Source organism: Rhincodon typus, chromosome 28 (genome assembly GCF_021869965.1).
Source record: "Rhincodon typus isolate 14 chromosome 28, sRhiTyp1.1, whole genome shotgun sequence".
In the NCBI taxonomy this organism is placed as follows: domain Eukaryota; kingdom Metazoa; phylum Chordata; class Chondrichthyes; order Orectolobiformes; family Rhincodontidae; genus Rhincodon; species Rhincodon typus.
This window is the reverse complement of record NC_063359.1, coordinates 29349121-29355120: the sequence shown is the minus strand read 5'-3', so window position 1 is coordinate 29355120 and position 6000 is coordinate 29349121. Positions and strand designations below refer to the sequence as shown.

The 6000-nt window shown below is 40.3% G+C and overlaps 1 protein-coding gene across 4 annotated transcripts in view; it reads left to right on the top strand.

Moving 5' to 3' along the window:
• Window positions 1–6000, top strand: part of LOC109915370 (TNF receptor-associated factor 1-like) — a 33908-nt gene that overhangs the window by 12152 nt on the left and 15756 nt on the right. For 2 of the 4 annotated variants that reach the window (XM_048613330.1, XM_048613331.1), the window contains 2 exons: window positions 1075–1224; window positions 1491–1571. The exons of 1 other annotated variant lie outside the window; for it this stretch is intronic. The gene's annotated coding sequence lies outside the window, so the exon portion shown is untranslated. The remainder of the gene's footprint in view (window positions 1–1074; window positions 1225–1490; window positions 1572–6000) is intronic. One more of the 4 variants, XM_048613332.1, reaches the window with a different exon arrangement.

Genomic DNA, 6000 nt, shown 5'->3' with positions numbered 1-6000 from the left:
AACTCCCCCTCCCATTCCTCAGACGACATGTCCATCCTGGGCCTCCTACAGTGCCACAACGATGCCACCCGAAGGTTGCAGGAACAGCAACTCATATTCCGCTTGGGAACCCTGCTGCCCAATTGTATCAATGTGGATTTCACAAGCTTCAAAATCTCCCCTCCCCCTACTGCATCCCAAAACCAGTCCAGCTCGTTCCTGCCTCCCTAACCTGTTCTTCCTCCCACCTATGCCCTCCTCCCACCTCAAGCCGCACCCCCATCTCCTACTGACTAACCTCATCTCGCCCCCTTGACCTGTCCGTCCTCCCTGGACTGACCTATCCCCTCCCTAGCTCCCCACCTTTACTGGCTCCATCCCCGCCTCTTCGACCTGTTTGTTTCCTCTCCACCTATCCTCTCCTCTATCCATCTTCTATCTGCCTCCCACTCTCTCCCTATTTATTTCAGAACCCCCTTCCCCTCCCCCTTTTCTGATGAAGGGTCTAGGCCTGAAACGTCAGCCTTTTTGCTCCTATGATGCTGCTTGGCCTGCTGTGTTCATTCAGCCCTGCACCTTGTTGTCTCGGATTCTCCAGCATCTGCAGTTCCTACTACCTCTGTGTTTAAATTTATTCCAGTTAGCATAGGAGTATTTTGGTCGTAGTGCCACAGACATGTTGGAGGGTAACCTTAATGTGAAGGAGGGTCTTGTCCCCACATGGACTATACAGTGGACACTCCTACTGATACTGTCATGGACCATAATCCACATTTGTCAATGTGATTATTAATTCTATTGCAAATTATTGTCTTCAGAAGCTTTTCCACTATTGAAATTAAATTGACTGGTTTGATCCATGAATTACATGATAGAAATATTTAATATTAGGAATGGAATTTAAATGGAACAGGATAGATGAGGGGAGAATGTTCCCACTTGTGAGAGAATCCAAATTAGGGTCCATACTTTGAACATAGTTATGAATAAATCCATAAGAGAAATAAAGATAGATCTTTTGAACTCGGAGCCATTTGGAGTTCTGAGGAAGAGTCACAGGGCCCAAAACATTAACTCTGATTTTTTTCTTCACAGATGCTGCCAGACCTGCTGGGCTTTTCCAGCAACTTCTGTTTTTGTTCCTGATTTACAGCATCCGCAGTTCTTTCGGTTTTTAAAGATAGATCCTTTATCATGGAATGATCAGAATGTGGAACTTGATACATCAACAAGTGGCCGAGGAAAGTAGGTTAAATTCTTTCAAAAGAAAACTTGACAAATACATGAGGAAAAGGAAATAGAAGGTTATGCTGTGATAGGGTTAGGGTTAGGATTCTATATGTTCCATATGTTCTATGTATTCAATTACACTTCTGTATATTCAAATAATTTTCTCTGATAATTGTCCTTTCAGAACAGAAATCAGTTCAGTGAACTTGGAAAGTTTATTATAGGATCATGAAGCCAGTGTGGTGAAGCCAAGCTCTTCACAGTATTATTTATTATTGCAGAAATCTGTAAGGAATCCATAGCTGTCACCTTCCATTGTTCAAAGAACTGAACAGGACTTTTGAATCCATTGTAAACAAGAGGTAAATGACTCTCACTTTGCAGCCTGCATAACTAACATTCCAAAGATTGAAGGTTGTGTTGCACAATGTACTTGATTTGGATCAAAGTCTGCCATGTAAATACCAGTGTTGATGGAGTAAATGGAAGACTTACCATAATTATAATTTTAAACACGCTAAAGGCTTTGAACTTTAATCTCTGGCCAACAGATTTGGAACGTCAACTGCACTTTTGAATACTAGTCATTCTACAGAATTTAGAACTCATGATGAATTGAAGTAAGTGTTGTTCATATTGATTAAGCTGTTTCCATGATCGTGCTGCCTCAGAATCCCAACTAAAGAACAAAAATAAAATCATTTTTCAGATGCTTCTGTGTACTTTAACTCCAGCTCAGTATGTGCTTATTGTTAATATTCAGTCAAGCAGTTAATATCTGGACATATTTTTGTTTTGAATGTTATAAAAGTCCTACTCAGAAATGGGAGAAATTGCAACAGTTTTTACTTCCTTCCTGACTACGGGAACATGAGTGCCTGCAGAGAGGGAAACAGACTCATTGCTGTAATTTACTTCAGTCAGTGCTGACTTCCGTGCTGAATCTGGGAAAATGAGACATCACTATGTTCATACATTACAGTGTTTCAGATGTGAATGCAGGTTCCTGCTGACAGTTACATCCATCACATTGTATTAGCCAGTCCTTACTGAATTTAAAGTACCTTTTCCAGTTAAGTTTAAAAATATTCTTGAGTCTAAAAGACGCAACTTTCAAGAAGTCTTACAAATATTGGACTTGGTATAATGTCCCAACAGCTGAATACTTGACTGAATTTCATTATCTAGGTTTCAGAATGGAGAACAGTTCTTTTCAGTTCTTTTGCCAATAACTATGCTTCCATTTCTCTTCCACATTTTTTTTTCTCTACATTTTGGTGCTTCTTGGACATGATGCTCATCTGTCTCCAATACTCTTCCCTTCTGAAAGCAAAACAATTGTTACAATCTGTATCCAATTTCTGTAAAGCTGCACTGAGAATCTTTGTGAGTGCTGCTACTTAAAGCTTTTTGTCATATTGGCACATATTTTCACAAACATTATTTTAATCTCATCAATTGCTCAGTATGGTCATATGACAGCAATAGGGAGTTTGTAATTTTAGCTTTGATCTCAAAGTTTGCAGATGATACCCAAGTTGGGTGGGAGGGTGAACAAGGTAACAAGGATGCAGAGATCCTTCAGCGTGATCTGAACAGACTGGGTGAGTGGGTGGATCAATTGCAGATGCAGGAAGATTTGGATAAATGTGAGGTTATTCACTTTGGAAGCAAAAACAAGAAAGCAGATTACTACCTGAATGACTGTAAATTGGGAGAGGGGAGCGTGCAGCAGGACCTGGGTGTCCTTGTGCACCAGTTGCTGAAGATAAGTGTGCCGGTGCAGCAGGCAACAAAGAAGGCAAATGGTATGTTGGCCTTCATTGCAAGAGGTTTCAAGTACAGGAACAGGGATGTGTTGTTGCAGTTATACGGGGCCTTGATGAGGCCACACCTAGAATATTGTGTGCAGTTTTGGTCTCCTTTTCTGAGGAAGGATGCTCTTTCTCTCGAGGGAGTGCAGTGAAGCTTTACCAGGCTGATTCTGGGGATGGTGGGACTGAACTATGAAGAGAAATTGACTAGGTTAGGATTGTGTTTGCTCAAGTTGAGACAAATGAGGGAGGATCTCATAGAGGCTTATAGAATTCTAACAGGACTGGACAGGGTAGATGCAGGGAAAATGTTCCCGATGGTGGGTGTGTCCAGAACCAGGGGTCCCAGTATGAGGATTCGGGGTAGACGATTTAGGACGGAGGTGAGGAGACATTTCTTCACTCAAAGAGTGGTGAGCCTGTGGAATTCATTACCACAGGAAGCAATTGATGCCAAAACATTGAATGTATTTAAGAAGCAGCTAGATATAGCACTTGGGGTGAATGGGATGAAAGGTTACGGGGAGTTGGATGATCAGCCATGATCGTGATGAATGGCAGAACAGGCACGAATGGCCGAATGGCCTCCTCCTGCTCCTATCTTCTATGTAAAACAAAATATCCTTGTGACTTGGTTTAAAGGTCCTTGACCACACTGCGCTCTAAGCAAAATAGTTTATTTCAACAACCATCATATGTTGTATCTTTCACATGTTAGCTGTTGCACTGGAATGAGCTGTGGCTTAGTTGATAGCACTTCTAATTCAAGTTAGACGAAAATGGATTAAGTCCAGTTCAAGGACTTGAGCATTGTAATCCAGGCAAACACTTTATTTTGTACTATGTCATACTGCATTATCAGAAGGGCTGCTTTTGGTGAGGATGTTCTTCACTTGTATTAACAATGAGCTCTTCTCAATGTTGTGAAATTTGTTGCACAAATGAATTTCCTTGTTTCTTTCTTACCAATTCACTAACTGCAAAACTATTACTTATTTTTGTCAATAATTATAGTTGTTTAATTATAATTTAAGTTGTACTGTTTTACAATTGTCTATTGTGTTTAAAAATATGTATTTTAATTGAAACAACCACAGACCCTTCCAAGTACAAAACTTCCTTTCAACCTGCCCTTTATCTGATGTACACTTATGTGCTTTGCTGAGTTCTTTGACTTATTATCTGCTGATCTTTATCCTGACTTGTTTCCTTGGCGGTTCTTGTCAGCAATGGTTCTTTTTATCTGATATAATAGGCTTAAGGGAAACCTCAAACCCTAATTCCCATCAGACTACTTGCAGTAATACAGCTATTAAAGATTCAAAAATAGTTGCTAACATTGCATTGAAGACTGAAAGTATCATATTCTGGTAATTTAGTTGCTTTTACACAGAGGAAGAAATTATATTCATAGATATTTTAAACCTATAACATACCTGAGAACGAGTGGGACTTGACTGTAGGCCTCCTGATTCAGAGGTACAGACACTACCACTATGCAACAAAACTCTTGAATATTCTATTTATACGATGTTTTGTCACGCCCCAAAGAGCTTAACAGGCAATAATTTGCTTTTCAAGTGCAGCCATTGCTGTTATTTAGGCTACTGTTATGTACCGATAGTTTCAGAAAATGAGTGAATCACCATGTAGTTGATTTCTTTGGATGATGTGAATGAGAAGTATTATGCTGGAGAATTTCCTGCACTTTTTCAAATCATATCATAACATAACATAACATAAGAACTAGGAGCAGGAGTAGGCCATCTGGCCCCTCGAGCCTTCCCCGCCACTTAATAAGATCATGGCTGATCTTTGAGACTCAGCTCCACTTACCCGCCCACTCACCATAACCCTTAATTCCTTTACCTTTCAAAAATTTATCTAGCCTTGCCTTAAAAACATTCAGCGAGGTAGCTTCAACCGCTTCACTGGGCAGGGAATTCCACAGATTCACAACCCTTTGCGTGAAGAAGTTCCTCCTGATCTCAGTCCTACATCTGCTTCCCTTTATTTTGAGGCGATGCCTCTAGTCCTAGTTTCCACTGCTAGTGGAAACAACCTCCCTGCCTCCACTTTATCTATTCCCTTCATAATCTTATATGTTTCTTTAAGATCTCCCCTCATTCTTCTGAATTCCAATGAGTATAAGCCCAGTCTACTCAGTCTCTCCTCGTAATCCAACCCTCTCAACTCTGGAATCAACCGAGTGAATCTCCTCTGCACCCCCTCCAGTGCTAGTATATCTCTTCTCAAGTAAGGAGACCAAAACTGCACTCAGTACTCCAGGTGTGGCCTCACCAGGACCCTATCATGAACCCCTTCACTTCCACGTGCTGACAAATGGGTCTTTGATTTAAGGAAAACACTTACAGTTTCATAGTATATTCCACAACCGAAGGATGTCTTAAAATGCTTCATAGTTCGTTTGAGGTGCAGTCTCTGGTATTATTTAGGTAAATGCAGCAGGCAATTTGTACATCGCAAGGCCCCACAGTACATCACAGAGTGGCATAAATGACCCAGAAAATCTATTTAAGTGTTGTTGATGAGGGGATAAATACAGGCAACAACACCAGGTCAACTTTCTTGTTCTTCTTTTGTCAACCCAAACATTTTGAAGAAAACATACACCCATGTTTCCTCTTTTGTGTGCCGAAGTGCACTAGGATTATCAAAATTGCTGCAATTCCTATAACTTCCACAAGAGGTCTTTCATATGTATAAAATCTTTAATTAAGCATTTACTGATTAAAACAGCAAAATTGTCTAGAGCTACCTTGTTATTATTGTTTCTGACTTGTATGATAATAATGAGCTGAGATTGAATCCCATTTAGAGGCTTTGTCTCGTAAAAGTAAGCACTTATCACAAAATGGTGCTATGTGTTAGATTTCAATGTCACTGTCATGAATGCAGGTTTGTGCACACAATTCCCCAAATTGTGAATTATCGGAAATTCACATTCAAGATGAAA